The sequence below is a fragment of the Urtica dioica genome, chromosome 1, assembly GCF_054948205.1.
Source record: "Urtica dioica subsp. dioica isolate 48M chromosome 1, U.dioica_male_clone48M_v1_H2, whole genome shotgun sequence".
NCBI classification, from domain to species: Eukaryota; Viridiplantae; Streptophyta; class Magnoliopsida; order Rosales; family Urticaceae; genus Urtica; species Urtica dioica.
This window is the reverse complement of record NC_142756.1, coordinates 8,498,247-8,520,346: the sequence shown is the minus strand read 5'-3', so window position 1 is coordinate 8,520,346 and position 22,100 is coordinate 8,498,247. Positions and strand designations below refer to the sequence as shown.

The 22,100-nt window shown below is 38.7% G+C and overlaps 2 pseudogenes; one reads left to right on the top strand and one right to left on the bottom strand.

The window, feature by feature from the left end:
* Nucleotides 1–2,009: 2,009 nt before the first annotated feature.
* LOC149407000 (phospholipase A1-IIdelta pseudogene) lies at nt 2,010–3,585 on the top strand (annotated as a pseudogene).
* Nucleotides 3,586–5,885: 2,300 nt separating this feature from the next.
* Nucleotides 5,886–7,330, bottom strand: LOC149406999 (phospholipase A1-IIdelta pseudogene; annotated as a pseudogene).
* Between the last annotated feature and the right edge of the window lie 14,770 nt (nt 7,331–22,100).

Below are 22,100 nucleotides of genomic sequence, written 5' to 3'. Positions count from 1 at the left end.
CATTTTTCGGGATATTTCAACTAGAAAACCGCACGTGTTAAATACTTATTACTCAAACAGCTGAACTGAACGAACAGATACTGGGCAGCTTTTGAGGTTTTGGTATTATATTTAATTAAAAATAAGAAGGAAAATAAATAATTTGATTGAATATTTTCGTGGATGAAAAAAAAGATGGGTTGAAGAAATACGCGTCTAAATGAGAAAGCGTATTTGTTTCCAAAAAAAAAAAGTGAGAAAGCGTACGGGTGTGTGGACATGAGAGAACAGTGAATTAAGTAAGAAATAAAGATAAACACATGTAAATGACGAGAAAGAAAACGAATTTGGCAGTTGAACTATGAAACGACATAACTAAAACGTGAATATAATCACCTCCTCTATGTTAAGTACTCTATCACTAGCGCCTCTGTGAATTTAAGTAAGAAATCAGACGTCATGCTTCTTGTCTATTAAGTACTCTTATCACATATATTCACTTCCTCTATAACCAACAAATATATATACATATAGGGGAATATAGTAGGAAAGACATAATTGGTGAAAAAACACTCCTGTCTTAAATTTCTTATGATAAAATGGTTCTTTTACATTATATATATAATCTCTATGTATGTGACATTTTGATCTCTAAATTAGAGCAAATTGTATCTGTTTCAAAAAAAAAAAAAAAAATAGCTACTTGTCATAAGATAATATGTCTTATATTATATTTTTGTATTTTAGTCCTTTTAAAATAAAAAATTAATGAAACATATGCATATTTTAGATATGAGAATTAAACTTTGTTGAAGGTTGTTTAGGTTTTATCTAAAATTGTAATAGTTTCGTGAGAATGACTAGCTAATACTACACATTTAATTAATTGAGTATTATTATATTGAATGTTCTAGTTAAACAGCCACACAGAGCTAATAGAATTGCGAAACACCTCATGTTTGTCTAAAATGAAAAAATAGATGGAACTTGATAAAATTCGAAAGAACCAGCATATAAATAATACAAGGTAAATAATATGCTATCTACGCTGTAAAATATTTTTATTCTGCTTAAAATTTAAAAACCTGCTTGACTATTTTGATCAAAAACTTAAAACCTTTCCGCTTTTCCTAATCGATCAATCAGTTTAGAATTATTGGTTTGTTTTAACTTTTCTGTTGTATTCATCATAAAATTTAGAGGGTAATTACTACGTATAATAATTCAATGACTATTTACGCAATGAAAGATGGGCAAAAACTATATCCATAATCAAAGATATTTAGATCGTCAAACTCAAAATAATATTTAATCATGAACACTATATATAAGTCTTACGTATAATTTATAAGATAAATATTTGTTGCCATCTTACTTTCGCCATGGAATATTATTACAAACACCAGTACAAAAGACTGCAATAGTTCTATATAATTTGTATTTATTTTATGTAAGAAAGGGATAGTAAATTCACGAAAAAACTACATAGCCTTGCTAAGAAGATACAAGCCCTTCATTTCATCCTCTACAAACGAGATTGGCCAATCCGATATCTCATCATCTTATTCGCTGTTCTTCACACCCTTCTGCTGAGGGAATAATAATCTACCCACCAAACTCAGTTGGCATCTTCCGCAACTATTCTAACCAGAAAACTCTACGGACGCACGTTTAAGAAATGCTAATTTTGAAAGTAGAACTAACAGACTATTAACTTCTAGAATTGTAGTATTGTTTAAATAAAACATAAAACAATAATAATTTATTTTTTATTTTTTTAATACTTTCCTGCATCACAAAATGTTCTATTTAGTTTATTTAAAGTGAGAAAACGAGGAAACTTACGCGTGGACAAGAGTACATAACATAATACACAGGCATTACACATGCAACGTGGTGGTTGAGAAGAAACCTAACTAGACAGTTAAGCTAATAAACGACACAAACAAAATGTGAAGAAAAAAAAAACCTAAGCCAGAGCTATAATACTACAATGAATACTCTATATAAAGAGAGAGTAGTAGACACACTTAAAAACATCACAGCAAAACAAGTTCAAAAGTTGATAAGTTAAGAACAATACTATTGATAATCAGAAATATGGGGTCGGCGGCAGCGACGGAAAATGGTAAGGCAATTTCGTGGGACGAGATCACCGGTGGGAAGAACTGGGAGGGTTTGTTGGAGCCGGAGCTGGAGCTGAGCCTACGCGAGTTCATAATCCGGTGCGGCGACTTGTGCCAGGCGACTTACGATGCCTTCAACTCGGTGGCGGAGTCTCCCAACTGCGGAAACTCAAACTACGGGAAGCCCAACTTCTTCAAAGACGTGATGCTCAAAGAGGCGTCGCGCTACAAGGTCGTGTCCTTCCTCTACGCCACGCCGGGTTTGGGGTCGGACACGGACAAGAACGTCATGGTCCACCCGAGGACGCCGAACCCGTGGGACAGAGAGTCCAACTGGTTCGGCTACGTGGCCGTGACCACCGACGAGGAGAGCCGCGCTTTGGGGCGGAGAGAGGTCTACGTGGCGTGGCGTGGGACCATAATGAAGGAAGAGTGGGGGAGCAACGTGTTCGGAGCCATGCCGGTTCCGGCGACCCCTCTCTTCTCCACCACCGCCAACGCCCACAAGGTCAACAGCGGGGGGTTCCTCTGGTGGGGGAAGAAGGAACCGAAGGTTCACGGCGGATGGCTCAACATCTACACCTCGAACAACACCGCCTCGCCTTACGTCAAGTGCAGCGTCAGACAGCAGCTCCACGCCGCCGTCCAAGCCATCAGAAAGAAGTACGCCGGAGAGAAGCTCAGCGTCATAGTGACGGGACACAGCCTCGGCGGGTCCCTCGCCACGCTCAGCGCCTTCGACCTCGCCGAGAACGACGTGGCCGGCGGCGACGACGTGCGCGTCACCGGGGTCGCCTTCGGGTGCCCTCAGGTCGGGAACGTGGAGTTCAAGGAGCGGGCTTTGTCGCTCCCGAACCTCAAGATCCTCCAAGTCAACAACATCCGCGACATGGTGCCCAAGACCCCCGACATGATGTTGAACCTCTACGTCCCCGTTGCGAACGAGGAGCTCGAGATCGACACGAGGAAGTCCCCGTATTTGGTGTGGAAGACCATCGGGGATTGCCACAACTTGCAGGCGAACCTGCACGTCGTGGCCGGGTGGAGTAGCATGGGAAAGCCGTTCGAGCTGAAGGTCAAGCGCAGCCTCGCACTGGTCAACAAGTCAGCCAACTGTCTCCGGGGAGATCTCAAGATTCCGGCCGCCTGGTGGGGCGAGCGCAACAAGGGAATGGAGTACGATGCTGCCAAAGACGAGTGGGTTTTCGACCCAGCTCCCCCAGCCAGCCAGATGGTCGGCGTCTCCATCTGAACACTTCATATGTGATCTGATTTCTAAAATACTGTAATACGTACATCTTTTCTTCTTCTGTGTGTGTTTTCTTTCCATTGGACTACTTCACATGTTTCTTTTATTTCCATTTAATAAGGCTACTCATGCCATTTTTTTTTCTATGTGTGAGACATTAGTCTCTTTTCCATTTTAGGTCTAATAGGACCATTTCTTGTTTCAATATAATTGACATGTTAGAAAGAGTTATGTGAATGTCCTGTTTGCTATTCATAAGAGGGATTGCGTGGGAGTTACAGGAATAAACTGATGACTTCGCTAATCGCTGGGATGTTAATATGCAAACTGAGAACTAGATAAATAAAGATTCCGACAAAAACCAAAAAAAAAAAAAAAAAAAAATCAAGTTTTTAATTTGGGAAAATATCATCAGTATCTCTTGTGTTTAATCGAAATGCACGATTTATACCTTCAGTTTCCATAAATATCAGATATATTCCTTCAGTTTAATATAATTGACATATTTCTCCCTTACAAATATGTTATATTACAAATATCACCATTTTAGTTTATTTTTTACAAAAAAAAAAAAAAAAAATTGAACTCCCCAAAATACTTTAATGAAATAATTTTTTTATTTTCTATTCTATATACAAACAAAATTAAATTAAATTTTTTTTTTATAAAAAGTTAAGGATTTTTTTTTATGAAGAGAGATTTTAATTTTTTTTATATATAAAATAGTAAATAAATATTTATTCTATTAAGGGTATTTTGGGGAGTTCAATTTTTTTTTTTTGTAAAAAATAAACGAAAATGGTGATATTTGTAATATAACATTTTTTAGGGGAGGTATATGTCATTTATATTAAACTGAAGGGATATGTCTGATATTTCTATAAATATAAGAGATAAATCTCGCATTTCGATTAAACACGAGGGATACTTTTGATATTTTCCCTTTAAAATTTCCTAAATATCCAAATGAATAAAAAAGAAAGAAAGATAAATTACATAAATCATCGTGGAGCTCATATTGGACTACTAAAACTATCGGTTGATCTTACAAACTTATCTATACATTTTTCTAGTATGCCATCTCAAATTTGACCACGTGACTTGCACACGTAAGGGAAGTTGTGAGGGCATAGTTTTAAATTTTTAATAATACATTTGATGAGAAGAAAATTTTTTTGAAGAACAACTATTAATATATAGTTTTAGCTTCAATGCTCTTCAACAGCCTTTGAGGCTTCTTTACCTGACGTGGGAAGATCCTATAGAGGGTGGTATGGACATCAACGGCCCAAGTGGACCGCTAGGAGTTAAATTAAGTTAGCTAAGTGGTTATTTAAAAAGTTTTTTATGTTTTCGTTTGTAACAAGTTAATTCAGTTTGTAATTCAATGCCTAGAGCAATTCTTGTAAGTGAGGAATAGCTGAGATTAAGAGAAGCAATTTATCGGGGAAGATCTCTCAGCAAACGTGGTTTAAATAGGATCCTAGAAATTGAAGGCAAGACTGTGACTTCTGAATTAATTAAATGTATAAAGACTTGGAGATAATCAAAGCGGTTCAAACTGTCTTTTCATAAAGAGGGAAAACTCAACCACCACAAATAAATTAAAGATCATGATTAATAAGCATTAAAATGTCGCATTATGTGAAAGTATAGGTTCCATCTCAAAACTAATTGGTAATGAGAGGAGTAATCCATGACTTTTATAAGCTCTTGTTAGTTCCCATTCACTTTCGATGTGGGATTCCTAACACGCCCCCTCAAGATGGCGACTTTTTGCGTTCGCTCATCTTGGGCCGAATCCCAACGATTGGATCGGATACCCGTTTGGGCTTAATGGGCTCTGATACCATGTGAAAGTATCATGAGTTTCCATCTCAAAACCAATTGGTAATGAGAGGAGTAATCCATGACCTTTATAAGCTTTTGTTAGTTCCCATTCACTTTCGATGTGGGATTCCTAACACATTACAAGTCTATAACCTTTGAAAATAAAATAAAAACCCATACAATTCCAACTTCACGTTGAGAACTCAACATGTTGAATGAGACCAGGTAAGTATCTATGAGCATTTCATATGTCTCCACTGTGTGTTTTTCTTTGTTTTGGACCAGCTTTTATCTCAGCCAAAGCTGGTTATGTCATTTATGGTATGCCTGAAATTATTAGATTTTAATCAGTTCCAACTAATAAAACCATTAATGTCTCAATTTAATTGTCATGTTTCTACAGCCTAAGTTGAAGGATAGATCATTCAGGAATGTTGTGTACTACTTTCTATTAGTGATTAGTGAGTTTCAAGTTTCAATTCTATTCGTTTCATTATACGCATTGGTCAATTTTCGCATCATTTTACTATTTGGTCCATCGTGTCACACAATGTGTTACAACATCTTGTGACATCTTTTAGTCTATTTTTTTTTCGAAATCCCTAATCTTTTCATGTTTTTTAACACTTCTTCCTTCGCTCACCAACTTATGTTTTTCAGCAAACAACAGAATCATTTAACTGTTTTTTGTATGTAACAACTTGACAATGAAATTGTTTTATTAGTAGAAACCGAACAGTAATACTCAAACTCACTTATCACACACACGATTTAGAGAGGCATATGAAGTTTTTAAATGGAGATGCCAACCATGCGGTCAGCGGGAGGTGGCGGGTCGAAAACCCACTCGTCTTTGGCAGCATCGTACTCCATTCCCTTGTTGCGCTCGCCCCACCAGGCGGCCGGAATCTTGAGATCTCCCCGGAGACAGTTGGCTGACTTGTTGACCAGTGCGAGGCTGCGCTTGACCTTCAGCTCGAACGGCTTTCCCATGCTGCTCCACCCAGCCACGACGTGCAGGTTCGCCTGCAGGTTGTGGCAATCCCCGATGGTCTTCCACACCAAATACGGGGACTTCCTCGTGTCGATCTCGAGCTCCTCGTTTGCGATGGGAACATAAAGGTTCAGCATCATGTCGGGGGTCTTGGGCACCATGTCGCGGATGTTGTTGACTTGGAGGATCTTGAGGTTCGGGAGCGACAAAGCCCGCTCCTTGAACTCCACGTTCCCGACCTGAGGGCACCCGAAGGCGACTCCAGTGACACGCACGTCGTCGCTTCCAGCCACGTTGTTCTCCGCAATGTCAAAAGCGCTGAGCGTCGCGAGGGACCCGCCGAGGCTGTGGCCCGTCACTATGACGCTGAGCTTCTCCGCGCCGTACTTCTTGCGGATGGTTTTGAGAGCAGCGTGGAGCTGCTCTCTGACGCTGCACTTGACATAAGGCGAGGCGGTGTTGTTCGAGGTGTAGATGTTGAGCCATCCGCCGTGAACCTTCGGCTCCTTCTTCCCCCACCAGAGGAACCCTCCGCTGTTGACCTTGTGGGCGTCGGAGGAGGTGGAGAAGAGAGGGGTCGCCGGAACCGGCATGGCTCCGAACACGTTGCTTCCCCATTCTTCCTTCATTATGGTCCCACGCCACGCCACGTAGACCTCTCTCCGCCCCAACGCGCGGCTCTCCTCGTCGGTGGTCACGGCCACGTAGCCGAACCAGTTGGACTCTCTGTCCCACGGGTTCGGCGTCCTCGGGTGGACCATGACGTTCCGGTCCGTGTCCGACCCCAAACCCGGCGTGGCGTAGAGGAAGGACACGACCTTGTAGCGCGACGCCTCTTTGAGCATCACGTCTTTGAAGAAGTTGGGCTTCCCGTAGTTTGAGTTTCCGCAATTTGGAGACTCCGCCACCGAGTTGAAGGCGTCGTAAGTCGCCTGACACAAGTCGCCACACCGGATTATGAACTCGCGTAGGCTCAGCTCCAGCTCCGGCTCCACCAAACCTTCCCAGTTCTTTCCACCGGTGATCTCGTCCCACGGCACTGCCCTAGCATTATCCTTCGCTGCTTCGGACCCCATTTCTTATTGATAATATTTTATTTTGGAATACTGTTATTGATCTACTGTTTGATTTGTTTTCCGTTGATGTTTGAACCATTTACAAACTTTCTTCTTTTATAGATACTATTCGTTGAACAGAAGCGACTTGAAAGACCAGATGTTTCCGTCACGTTTTATTTATGTCATCTTAGTGACTTCAACTGTCAAATTCGTCTTCTTTCTTCTCTATCTGATCTCTTACTTGCATTATCCTTCGCTGCTTCGGACCCCATTTCTTATTGATAATATTTTATTTTGGAATACTGTTATTGATCTACTGTTTGATTTGTTTTCCGTTGATGTTTGAACCATTTACAAACTTTCTTCTTTTATAGATACTATTCGTTGAACAGAAGCGACTTGAAAGACCAGATGTTTCCGTCACGTTTTATTTATGTCATCTTAGTGACTTCAACTGTCAAATTCGTCTTCTTTCTTCTCTATCTGATCTCTTACTTGCATGCTATCTCGTGTCCACACACATATGTACGATTTCTAACTGAGATGAGGATTTCCACACCTTTTATTTATTTTTTAACTGTCTTTTTGTGCTACTGGAATATATTTAAACATATTATTTGTTTTATTTATATGTAGTTCAATCAAGTATATAATACTAAAACCACAGTATATGCTCAGCGGTCTATTAGTTCTAATAATTAGAAGCCGGAGTTATTAGTTTCTTACGCGTGCGTTTTTTCTAGTTAAAATATCGCAGAAGATGTTAACAGAGTTAGGTTAGGTTGGACGGATGAATATATGTCAAGATAATAAAATACTTATTTTTATTTATTTATTTATAGTAACGACAGATATATAGAGCAGGGACCACAAGGGTTTAAGTTTTAATTTGGATTATCAGCCAATCTCGTCTGCATGCTACCGAGCGTTGCATGCAATATATTAATTAATAACATTTAGTGAATGCATGGGTTGTCTTTTTAGCGAAGGCGTAGCTGTTTCATACAGCTAGTTAGTGTTCCTACACGAAATAGAGGAATATATGCTGTACTTTTGTATTGTCATTCACGAACGGAATATCGAACTATTATATTATTTGCAATACAGCTTATAAAAATAGGTTGATAGTGAATTTCGTTTTCTGTAAATATTTATCAATTTATATCAAGGTATATGTGGCTTGAATCTCATTACCAATAATGCATTAGTTTAATTATTGCATATACAATTATTGTAAAAGGGTCTGGAACCTAATTTGCAGTCGCAACAAAGAAAACCGGGTATAAAAAAACAGAATAATAATAAATTTACGTAAGTAGAACGTTAATATTTAATTATTGGTCTGTTTGTCTATTTTAAAGTCTGAATGATCAATTTCGAAATAGTGAATGCGTGAAGGTTTCCAAGGAATATAGTTGGGCAAGATGTTAACTAAGTTAGGTTGGTAGGTTTGATGTATTTCAATGACAAACATGCTGAGATAGGGACCACGAGCCTTTTCATATTTTTAAGTTACGTAGTGGTCTTTGTTTTTTTTTTTAAACTTCTCTGCCTAGTCATGTCGTGTGTGGCATTGTTTAGTCCTTCATGACATAATTTTTTTTTATTTACTGTTTCACTGAATCTCAAACTTATATAGAAACTGTAAAATTCTGCTTTTCATCTCCATGCTGAATCCTTGTATAAATAAATTCTCCTGAGCTAAACACTCTCCACAAATTCTGTTTTTTGTCAGTTCTCATTCACTTTCAATGTAAGATTCCATATCAACACCCATTGACAATGAAAGAAATAACTCATGACCTTTATAAATTTTTTGTCAGTTCTCATTCACTTTCAATGTAAGATTCATAACAAAAAGAGAGACTCCTGGCAATAGCATTTATAATGTCAATTGAAGATACTCATGGATTTGCATTGCAAAAGAAAATTCTATTATTTTCAACAGTTCAATTGGAATAAAGCTCGACATCAATAACTTTTTTGTTTGGCGAAACGAATTTCTCTCTACAAAACGTGACATGCCCATCCCATGCCTTAAGCGAGCTAGGCTAGGCCATTATCTATGACCTCGTAACTATGAAATAAAAATAAAGCGCATAATTATTTTTGTCTTTGGAAGGATTTGGATGACACAAAACGCTGCCTAGGGCTTGTAATATTGAAGTGAAATTAAGGCATGTTATTTTCGTATTCAGAATGTCAGAATGATTTGGATGAGACAAAACGCTAGGTCATCCATTTCTCTTTTATATTCAGACTAACTATTATTTTTTGGGCCTAATTTTTCAGTTTGCATAAACATCCTAATAATATAGGTATACGTGGTATATGTGTGTTTTTTTAAATCGAAAATCAAGGCTTTTTAAAACGGGAAGTCCGTCCCAAAGTTGCTAATTTTGTCATATACTAAGCAAGGCCCACCAGCAAAAACTTGAAATATGCCTCTATAAAGCCCAAAATAGACACTTAAAATGGTTTACCTAATATTTAACAAAATATCAAGAATAGGGTTTTTATTTAGAAAACTTCTCAAACTAAGCTTTTAACCTATTTCCACATATAAATGTCCCTGAGAGTATATAAGCCTTAATTTTCAAAGAATTTTTTTTTATGGTTTCCAGTGATTTACGAGCTAATTAGAGTAGTCTTTCCATGATTTTCGATGACAATAATGATCTATATACTCTTAGGGGTATGTTCGTCCACAAAAAAATAACAGCATTCCAGTTTCAGATATTTTTCAAATTACAGATTTAGTCTTGATATTTTTTTAATTATAAGATTTATAATATCAAATCATGAACTTCTACTCCATAATTTGGTGAATATTTTTTTGAACATAAGAATGTATTTTATATAAGGGTGTTTTAATATTTATAGGAAATAAAGGTTATAGAATATAATTTTTTCTTTTGATATATCATTATTTCTTTACTGGTTTTTAAATGGCCTAATTTTAAATTCTCGCCTAAGGCCTAAATATATATCGATGTATATGACTTAAAAGATTTTCTTCTTAGCATTGACGAAATTCCGACAAAATGTGAAAAGTTCGAATACAAAGAACTATAAAAAATCCATCCAATTTCGAAAGTTGGAGAGGTAGAATCACTGCCGGCCCTGGGCTAAGGCGGGCTAGGCCCAGGCCTAGGGCCCCCTATGTGGATGGGCCCCAAAAAATTTATACTTTTTGCCTATTTTTAAGAAAATTTACATTTTTTACCCTAAAAATTTACACTTTCGGCCCATTTTTTAAAAAATTTACATTTTTTACCCTGAAAATTTAAATTTTTATTAGTATTATAGGGCCCCAAAATATTGAATGCCTAGAGCCCCCGGTGAGTTTGGGCCGGCCCTGGGTAGAATCAACTGGCTATTTTCATCAATAACTAAAAGAGTTTTGTCTCGAATGGTAAGTTATGACACCTCAACTCAAATTTGGAAGATGCTATAAGTGTACTTTATTCAGAAAATCAAAACTAAGGTTTCTTAATTCAAACTTCAGTTTGCTAAGATCATAGATACTACAAACTTCAGCACCGCAAATATTTCGATTTTACTTTTAAATCCTGTCAGCATTATATATATATATATATATATATATATATATATATATATATATATATATATATATATATATATATGTGTGTGTGTGTGAACACTACAGCATTATAAACTACTAACGATCTTGTAATTTCGTTAGTTTTTAAAAATTAACGATTTTCAACAACTTTACATAGTTATTATATTTCTTATTAACCTATGTATTTTCTGTATTTTTAGCTATTTCTCAAAATGAACATAATCATAAAAAGGAAATTAATAATAAAAAATATATTATTTTATTATTTTACTATAGTATTGTACTCTCTTAAATTAAATTTGGGGCACTGGGCGAACATTTGGTCCAAATGACATTTTCTAAATAAAATATACCTTAGGGTAGTCGTGTGACGCATGTGGGAGGCGCGTCTCGACATTAAATGGTGAGACTTGTCAAGGGGTGTCGCCTCCTGGAGGCTGACATCGCCTTTGAGTGGCGAGGCCTCGCTGAGGCCTGTTGCGATTTTTCCGTACGCAAATGCACGTAGTCGCTCAAGTAGTAGAGTTCGTAAGTACGAGTCGATCCCACGAGAAAAATGTTTAATCAAATTGACAAGATTACTAGCACGAATTGAACCCAATGATTTGATGATTATGATGGTTATCAAAACAAACGAAAAATAAAAACAATTAAAATACGAAAGATTACGATAGTGAGAAAGCAAGAACTATGGCTTCACAAGTTATTCCTATGGTTTGGATTCGGGAATTACGCACAAAACACACACTCTTATGTTTGCTAATCACGCTCACGATAATGGTAATCTAAGATTTCTCTCGAACATCTAAGAATCTAAACCTATGCCGGGATATCTTCTCTCGATCTCAACCCCTAAAAACAATGGCTAGCATTAAAAACAAGAACGTTCACACGACTCCGAAACAGCCTAGCTATGTCTAGCCTAGGAATGTATCCCGGTAAATTAATCCTTGTGCACGACTAACCTAATCTCTCCCGAGCATTAAGCAATCCTAATATCATGAACACAGTAGCTAATCGAATTCAAGCATTACACACAGAATTAAAATAAACAAACATGATAGAGCATATGAACATTAATTTGATATGAATGAATCCATAACCATATTCCTTACTTGTTACACCATAGCCCTTAAAGAATTTAGTGCATGATTGAACGGAAAATAAACGGAGATGAATATAAAGCAATCATGAATAAACTGAATTATATTAATAAAAACGGGAGTTCCAAAGATTCAGAGAATAGAGATAAAAACTGTGAATGATGAAAACGAGAATTGTGGCGACAATGATCCTCTCTGAATGCTTCTTCTCTCCCGGGATTTTTGCGGCCGAATGAAAACAAAAACTAAAAACAAAAGTAAAGATATGTTTCCAAATAAACTAAAGTGTTTTTGTAGGTTTCCTAGGTTTTTCGGAGCTCATATGGGCCGTCGGATCGCATCCAACGGCTTGGATTACAATTAAAACGCGTGACAAAAAAAATGGGAATCGGGTCCTGTGCGCCGCACAGGTCTTCCTGTGCACCGCACAGGTCTTTCTGGGCAGCCTGTGCACCGCACACCCAGCGCACAGGGCTGTGCACCGCACATGTGCCGCACAGGGCTGTGCACCGCACAGGGGCCGCACAGGGCAAACGCACAGGACTCTGGAAGTTTGTGCATTGCTTGGTTCACCTTGAACCACCTATCTCGAGCTCCGGGTGTCGGAATTGAGATCCGAAAGATGTTCTGAACTCCTTGTGATTGCCCCGTCGTCCTCGGATGCTCTATTTGTCATTTTGGAACTTCCAAACTCCTGAAAATTAAGAAATCACTCCAAAACACATGAAAATGCTCTCAAACTAACTTCTTTTCACTTCCGAAAGTACAAACAAACACGTTTATAACGCGCTTATCAAGGCCGTGTGTGGCGAGACGTTGGGTCGCGAGGCGTGACATAGGAGTTGACCTAGGAGTCTTTGGTGGGACCAGCGAGACCTGCAAGCCTAGGTTGGGTCTCGCCTATGGCTTGCGAGACCTCCTCATTTGGCTGGGTCTCGGCCGTGGTTTGCGAGGCATGCCCTTTGAGGCAGGGTCTCACTTCAGACTTACGGGACTTTTATGGGATCTCGCATGGTCTTGGTCGGAGACTGGCTCATCGATGGTCGGGAAGGATTACTTTCCTCATATTTCAATTGTTTGTCCTTTTACAAGGGTTGAGTTTTCACCCTATAACATTTCTGATTAACCTATTTATTTTCGGTACTTTTTAGCTATTTCTCAAAATGAACTCGACAATAAATAAATACAATTAAAAAATATATTATTTTGGTATTTTACAATAGCATCCTACTCTCTTAAATTAAATTTGGCGCACTGGGCCCAGGGTCGCCGGTGCCAGAGGCGGCGTAGAGGAATGAGATGTCTTGGTAGAGGAAGCCGCCGGAGCTGTGGTCGGAGAGGCGTGGGACCGCCGCGAAGAAGGACTCTATGTTGGGGTGTCGGGTGTTTCCACGCTGCGGTGACGCTGCGTCGGAGTCGAAGGCGTCGTACGTGGCCTGACAGAATTCGGCGCATCGGATGATGAGCTGGCAGAAGCCGGGGTCGAGCTCGGACTCGATGAGGCCGGCCCAGTCTTTACTTCCAAGTATCTCTTCCCATGGGGTCATGATGTCTTCCATTTTTTTCTGCAGTGAGTAGTTTACAACAAGAGGATGTACTTGTTAATTTTAATATTCTATTTTTTTTTCTTAATTTTAAATGGGTATGTGTAAGAATGTATCAAGGATAGTCCCACATCGACTGGGTATTACGATCCTGGGCTCTTTATAAGGTTTGTGGGTTACTCATCTAATTACCAAGTTTGGTTTTAGATGGAACCCCACACCTTTAAGATGGTATCAGAGCGGGGCCTATTCTCGGTTGTGGGCTACCTGATCGGGCCTATACTTCACGTTTCCAGTGCATGTGCCAATGTGTGCCTGTGCCTGTGCGCGTGAAGGGGTGTATCAATGATAGTCTCACATCGACTGGATATTACGATATTGAGCTCTTTATAAGGCTTGTGGGTTACTCATCTAATTACCAAGCTTGGTTTTAGATGAAACCTCACACCTTTAAGATGGTATCAGAGCGGGACCCATTCTCGGTTGTGGGCTACTTGATCGGGCCTATACTTCACGCTTCCAGTGCATGTGCCAATGTGTGCCTGTGCCTGTGCGCGTGAGGGGGTGTATCAAGGATAGTCCCACATCGACTGGATATTACGATCTTGGGCTCTTTATAAGGCTTGTGGGTTACTCATCTAATTACCAAACTTGGTTTTAGATGGAACCTCACACTTTTAAGATGGTATCAGAGCGGGGCCCATTCTCGGTTGTGGGCTACCTGATCGGGCCTATACTTCACGCTTCCAGTGCATGTGCCAATGTGTGCCTGTGCCTGTGTGCGTGACGGGGTGTATCAAGGATAGTCTCACATCGACCGGGTATTACGATCTTGGACTCTTTATAAGGCTTGTGGGTTACTCCTCTAATTACCGAGCTTGGTTTTAGATGAAACCTCACACCTTTAAGATCAGGATCGTAATACCCAGTCGATGTGGGACTATCTTCAAGAATGTGTATGTTTGAGATCAGTTAATGCTTACAAATTCTATTTTATAAGCAACTAGGCTGACTCTCTTCTGGCGGAAGAAGTCTCGATGGTGACTCATGAACGAAACTACCTAATAAGTCGTTTATTCTAGATCATGACTTGGTCTCCCAGGCTCAATATGTTGGTTATTTTGACTCACTTCTTGGCGTGTCATGAACTTGCGACAATTCTTTATGATGAATGTTCAACTACATATTTAACTAGAAGAGATTTTCAATTTCAAGTAAGACTAAAGAATACAGAAAATATATATAAAAAAAAAAAAAAAAAAAAAAAAAAAAAACAACAACAACAACCTCCTTTTGGACCAAATCACAAAATATTTCCATGTATTTTACACTCTTTCAAACAACAAAAACTCCCATAGTTTTTTACTTAATTATTGATAAAATGATATACTAAAGCCAAATTGAAATGAAAAAGTACCATATAATATGCAATCTTACATAATTTCACTTACTAATCATGATCATATAGCATTAAATGCATTTCAATTCAGTGCACTATAAATATTCCACCTATATTATGCATTGATATTATGCACGCATTTCGATTGTTGATGCAGTACCTAAACGACATACACATATAAAAATAAATTTATATGCGTCCCATAATATTAGACCATGTATTCTGATAACTTAATGAAACTCGTCTAAAAGCTGATCTGTATATTTCGGTAACTAGTACGATAGGTAATTAATTAGATTTTGTAACTTTATTTACTATGTAATCGTTGAAAAATGTTGTGACGACCCCTTGATCCACAAAAGAGAGATTGAATAATATGTGCAATTAAAGGTCTCAATTGGCCGGACCCACCCAACCCTTTTTCGTCAAGCCCTACGGCCGGATCCGAGCCAAATGAAAACCCAAACTCAAACCCTTTTTATTGGAGGCCCGGACTATACCTAAGATATAGAACTTTAGGTCTAATTCAAGACCAAGCCATCGATCCTTGAAGCCGAGGATCGGATCTGGACCCGGATTTGAAAAGAGCTTAAACTAGACTTCAAAAAGGCCAAACTAAAGCCACTAAAAAAACAAATAAATAAATAATTTGTAACTTATAAAACCCACTTTTTATCAAAATAATATAACTTTTAGTAAAAAAAAAAAATCATATCATGAATAATAAAATTTAATTTATGTGTCAAAAACACTTTTTATACATAGAAACATAACTTTTAGCATTAAAAATATATATGTTTTTACAATAAATAGGGTTGGGCCCGAACCGGGCCTAATTAGGGCTCGGATCCAAACTGGGTTGGACTTTTTTAAGGGTCCGGGCCGAGCCGAGCCGAGCTTGAGGGCCTACACCCTAGCCCTTGTTTAGGCCCTTAAACATGCCCCATTTGACTTCGACTCTTTTCAAAAAGGGCCGGGCCGATTAGCCCATTAGTGGCCCGACCCAATTGACACCACTACTAGACGAACATGGGCTCATATAATTGTCAATAAAAGGCAGCGATTCCTCAAGGAATATTCAGAAAAATGCATCAGACGTTTATATTAATGTTCATTGTATATGACAAAGTTTCTGCATATTATACTCTTTCGCTAGGTTTCTTGAATACAAAACGTAGAAGGTCTGATTTTACATTTCTACAATAGGACAAAAAGTACTTTTGGATGCGACTATTGTCGCATCCAAAAGTCCAATATTCAAATCCAATAGTCAAAATCGATGCGACTTTGAATGCGACTTTGTCGCATCCAATAGTCCGCATCTATTGACCATGAATGCGACTAGTCGCATCCTAAAGTCCAGACCTTTTGGATGCGACAAGTCGCATCCATTATCGCATCTGTAGCTATTTCAGCCATATTCACTTTGGCGGGATATTAGACTATTGGATGCGACAAGTCGCATCCAATAGTCTTTCCCACGTTTTGCGGCTAGAATATTGGATTTTGGACATTCCTGAAGTTGACGTCACTAACTTGGCCTTAGTTCCATTGACAATACAAGTGTCAGACATCGAGCTGAAACTTAGTTTGATACTGATGTTGGTGTCGATGAAGAAGGCAACGATGAGGAAGATGAGGCACGCGTCGTTTTTTAGGGAGAAGATGTCGTTGTCGATATAGAAGATGATACTAACACACTATAGAAAATAGAGGCTTCCGATGCGACGATTGTCGCACCTAATGCCCCTATAGTCACACCTAATAGTTTATTAGGTGCGACTTTCGGTGCAACAAAATCGCACCTAAAAGTCCGTCGCTAAAGGTATTAGGTGCGACATGTCACACCTAAAGATGTCCATATTAGGTGCGACACTATCCGGTGCGACATGTCGCACCTAATACCCAATCTATTTTGCTGCCAAAACTCTTAAAATTGGCGGGTGATTTCATATCGGGTGCGACATGTCGCACCGAATAATCTTACCGCCATTATATTCGGTGCGACATGTCGCACCGAATATGTTATTTTTATTAAAAAAAAATTACAAATTTATATATTAGAAAATTAAATCAAAATTAATCTATAATTAAATAAAAATTAATTAACAAAATTATAAATTAGAAATAATATTCTGAAAATTGAATTCTGAATTAAAATACAAATCTAGCCTAATAAAAACGAAAAAGTTAATTCCTAATTTTTTTTCTATACAACTTATAGATAGTAGAATTCCATCTACCGAATAAGTTGGCAGAACTTCGGGAACCGCTTCCTCGTCCTCGTCCGCCGTTGTCTGACGCGCTGCCGCTCATTCCGCCACTTTCATAAGGATGGTCTCGCAAAAAATCCATATATAGAACCCGGCGTAGAACCTAGCGTCTGCTGATCTGTGCCACTTGGTTGCGGTGCAGGCGGAGGTTGGGGAGTCGTGGGAGGCTGATTTTGCATCTAAGTGAGGAAGGCGATCTGTTGCCGCATCTCCTGCAGCTCGGCTGCTTGGGCATCCATCTGAGCTCGCATCCCGCTAACCAATCGATCGGTTTGAGATGACGAACTTGACGAGCCTCTATCTAGCGCTTGGGCCACACCCAGCGATGACCTTGGGATCGAAGGCCCTATCCCGACTTCCCAGTCTCTGCGTACCCCCAAAACTTCGCGCATCACGTACTCCTCTGCATCTTCTTGGGAGATCATGGTGTTTTGCTTCTCCGCTTGTCGCAAAATATCTATCGTTATGGCGGTGACTTGATCCTTCACAAAAAAAAACCACAAAAACTTATCAGCTAAGAATAATTTAAGTAATTAAATATAGTAAATAAAACAAATGACTTACAAATTGCGACTTCGCGAAGTCCATCGTCCACGATCCCTTAGCGTCATGGTGTTTTTCTGACCATATCGCTAAAGCCGAGCCCATACTCCCATCTTCATTTCGCTGTAATTTTTCAACGTTAAAATATGAATCACATATATATTGCATCTTAATGTTAAGCGACTTACGTGCCTCGAGCGATGACCAAAAAAACTAAGCGATCCTTGTCTCGCCTTAGTCTTCTTCTTCTTCGAATTTTCTCGGTTGCGGACAGACTTCGCTTGCGAGACATAAATTTGTTAAATTCAATATTCAGAAATTCAAATAACCCTCGGAAGTTCAAATCATACCTTATGCTCCGGCGAGTCGAACATCTCTATTGCCTTCAACCAGGCTTCCTGGTTATAGCCTTCGGGAGTTTCGTTTTCAGCGAGATCCTTACTCCCGCAAAACTTCTTGAAGAAGAGCTGCGACAATCTCGATTTTTGGCCACGACGTATCCTCTTCACATCGCGAATGATAGCCATATCAATCTCGTTGCGAATAGGATCTGCCGACACAAGCTCGTCAGTGTCAGGATGAGCGTAAACGAAGTGGTACTCATTATGAATCGAGCTCATAAGAGCCGCCACACTCTGAGCAGGCACGTGATTCCATTCAGGAGGGTTGACTGGAATGGTATTCTTGATCAAGTTTCCTATGCAGTTTTGGAATGTCCCGATAAATGGATTTTGCTCCCCAACGTCTTGGTAGAACGCCTGATGTGTCTGATCGTAACGAACTATGTTCGCTCCAGGAGTCCCAACACCAGCTCTCGCGAAAACGAGGCCAGTCGTTGGTCCCCGCTTCTTCCTCGACATCTGCGGGGGATCACTATCTCCTCCTGATGGATCCTGACCTGAAGTCGACATCCTGCAAAATGAATTGTAGTTAGTATTTATTATTTATTTAGTATTCGACGACTGTGGTTATTACATGGTGTTAGTCATTCATCTTCGTCACTCGATGTAATGTTAGTATCGACATCAACTTCATTACATGGCGCATGCCTCATCTTCTTCATCCACTTCTTCATCATCGTCAACAACAGTAACAAGCTCGGCCGTAGCGGTTTCGTGTCGATGATTAAGACGGTCGATATTTGACAATTCTATTGTCAACAGAATCAATGCTGAAGTGGTTGGGTCAACTTCAGGAATGTCTCATATCCCTTGATGATTGCATTCCTGAATGATTTCTCATTCGCGACCCTTAACGAGATCTTGGATGTAAAACACTTGCTTCGCTTGAGTCGCGAGTATATACGGCTCTTCTGTAAACCACTCTTTGACGGTATACGAATTCGTTGCTCCGGTGGTCTTATCAACGTGCACTATGCGTCATGCATTGTACTTGTCACCATACCATATGCATTTGAACAGTACGACACGACAGTTATGTCTATAGTTAAGCACGATTACGTCTTCCATTCGACCATAAAAGTTGTACTCGTTCACTGGCACACAAACACTGCTGTTTTGGGTGATTCGTTGGTTATCACGACGACGAGACATGAACTTCACGCCATTTACAAAGCAGCTCGGATACTGATGAGCAATTCGCATGGATCCGACAGACAATGCGTAAAGCTCTTCGGACACGTCAGAACCACTAACTTTCATGTCATAAATCTGGATACGAAACAAAGAAAATGAAGATCTCATTAGCATTTTTAGTATTCTTTCAGCAAATGAATTCTTTCATTCTACCTTTTTCGCAAACCAAATTTTGATTTTTTTTCTATGCATTGCTTCAATATCAGAATCTTCAGTTCCCGCTTCTGAGTTATGTTGAATAAATTCCAAATGCTCAATGTTAACGTTACAAAATTATATGTAAATCAATGAGGGAATGTACATATTTAAATGAATGATTCACTTACATCAAATACGAATCGATTTTTGGACAATTGGTATAAATGTACCACGCCGCCTTCTCTTTCTGGTCGTCGTCTAAAACTATAGGCTTCATCATCCCGTAAGGCACACAGTTTTCGGACCGGAAAACATAAAGTTCCCGCACTTGAACTTCATCGACAGTTTTCTTGTCTTCGAGATACCTTGCAACAAATGTCAATGCCTTTTCTACAACGTACGCTTCCGCAATGGAGCCTTCTGGCCTAGCTCTATTTCTGACAAATTGTTTTAACGTTCCAAGGTATCTCTCAAGCTTACACTATATCTCAATGATGGAATCTTTTGCTTTTTCGAGATCTTCCACTCTCAGGGTTCTAGAACTTATCAACTTGAAAAAGTTGCGAAGCTCGGAGATCGTCTCAAGTATCGGTTTTGGCACAAAAGGGCGAATACCATCAGCCAACAGCCTCTGCAAGATCACGGGACAATCGTGTGACTTCAAACCTATGAGCTTCCCGTCAGCAGTCACATTTTTCTTCAAATTTTCAGCGTGCCCGTCAGGGAATTTTTAGACAATATATATTTAAATTAGATTTCGTCATGTTGGAATCCGATTTTGGTACTTTCACTAAAGAAGAAAATGTTTAAAATTTTATTTCCCATTCTGTGGAATTTTTCCAGAATTTTTTCTCAGAAATTTTTGTTTTGCCGAAACCCTAGGGCAAAGGGTATTTTTATCTTTTCACTTTCGAGTCTCGTCTCTTTGTTTTTCCAGAAACTGTTTTTTTACGTCCAAAACTGATTATTAGAAAACCTAATTGTTATTCTTTCATTTAGGTCCCGAGCCAAATACTTTTTCCGATCGTTCGATAGTTTAAAGTCGCATGTTTCCGAATCAAGGTGCAAGTTTAATGTCTAATGACCGCTTGTTAGGATGAATACTGGGATGTTATTTTTTAGTTTAACTCTAAGCAAGTTTATATTCCAGTTTGAGAGAGTTGAAAAAGCACCATCTCGTTGAAAGTTTCTATACATCCGCCCTTTCTCAAGGCATTTCTTTAGACAAAGACCCCGTTTTTTCCTCTTTTCGGATGGTAAATATTTATCAGAACATGGAGTGTGAATCAAACCCATGTTTGAATTGAAATTGAGATACTGATGCAAGTTCTTCCCTTCTTAATCCAGATTGTGAAGCCATATAAAAGAAAGAGAATAAAACGAATATCCCTGTAATACGAGTACTTTATAGCGTATAATAGTTGAAAGCTCTTAATTACGATGACTGTGTGATCTGAATTGGTTAATTTGTGTTATATGATTTATTGTGTGATATTTCTTATATGCGTGTATGGGTTATTGAATGAATTGTGATTATTATGTTATGTCTGGTTATGATGAGTTTATGTATGAGTTTAGTACAACTTTGACATAGCATGCTCTAATTATTAGCATGTTTTATTTATGTTTATGTCATATGTCATCTTTGTATGTAACGCAAATAATCAAGTGATAAGATAAGTAAGAGAGTCGTACCGCCTCGAGCTACGGAGGTATTAAGAGAATTCTCTCGAGCCGACCTACGGGCTCATAAAGAGAGTTTTCTCATATGATATGTTTATTAGATGGTGCGAACTATGGGAGGTCGCAGCCCCGTAGTTCATTTCCAAAGTGTACACTGAAATTGGTACGACTACTCTAGGGGTACCCCAAATAAAATATGATAAGATTTATTATACGAAAGACCATGACACTGTTAGAACTAAAACACTAATTAATCGGTCATGCGTTGCATTACTCATCTCTTTTTGTGAGTCATAGTTATTCTCGCTGAGCGTTAGCTCATATTATGTGTATTCGTCCGTGTTGTAGGTAATCAACAAATGAACAAGTGAGGAGGGTGGATCAGCGGCGTTCGATGGCTAAGGGGTTGGGTTGTGGTTCCTCTCGCTTATTTAAAAGACTTCCGGTACACAATTTTCTAAACACTTGGTTTGAGATTTTTATGCTTAAGATACTTTCCAAGTTTAATTAGTTTTGCGAAACTGAAGTTGAATTTTTAAGGTTTTATTTCCGTTGAATATTCCAACCATCTATTTTAGTTTGGAATTCCGAATTAAGTATTTCTCTTATTTTCATCAAATGTTTTTGTAAGATTTCAAATGTTGGTTATTTTCAAAGTTGTTATATTTTAAAGTCTAAACTTTATAAATAAATGAAATGATGTTTTAAAAAAAAAAAATTATCCACTATTTTTTTTCTAAGTAAAAGAATTAAGGACGGTCCGAAAAGTCGGGTCGTCCCACATCGATGTCGAAAAGGATTACTTTTCTCGTATTTCAATTGTTTATCCTTTTTCAAGGGTTGAGTTTTCACCCTATAACATTTCTGATTAACCTATTTATTTTCGGTACTTTTTAGCTATTTCTCAAAATGAACTTGACAATAATTAATAAAAATTAAAAAAATATATTATTTTGGTATTTTACAATAGCATCCTACTCTCTTAAATTAAATTTGGGGC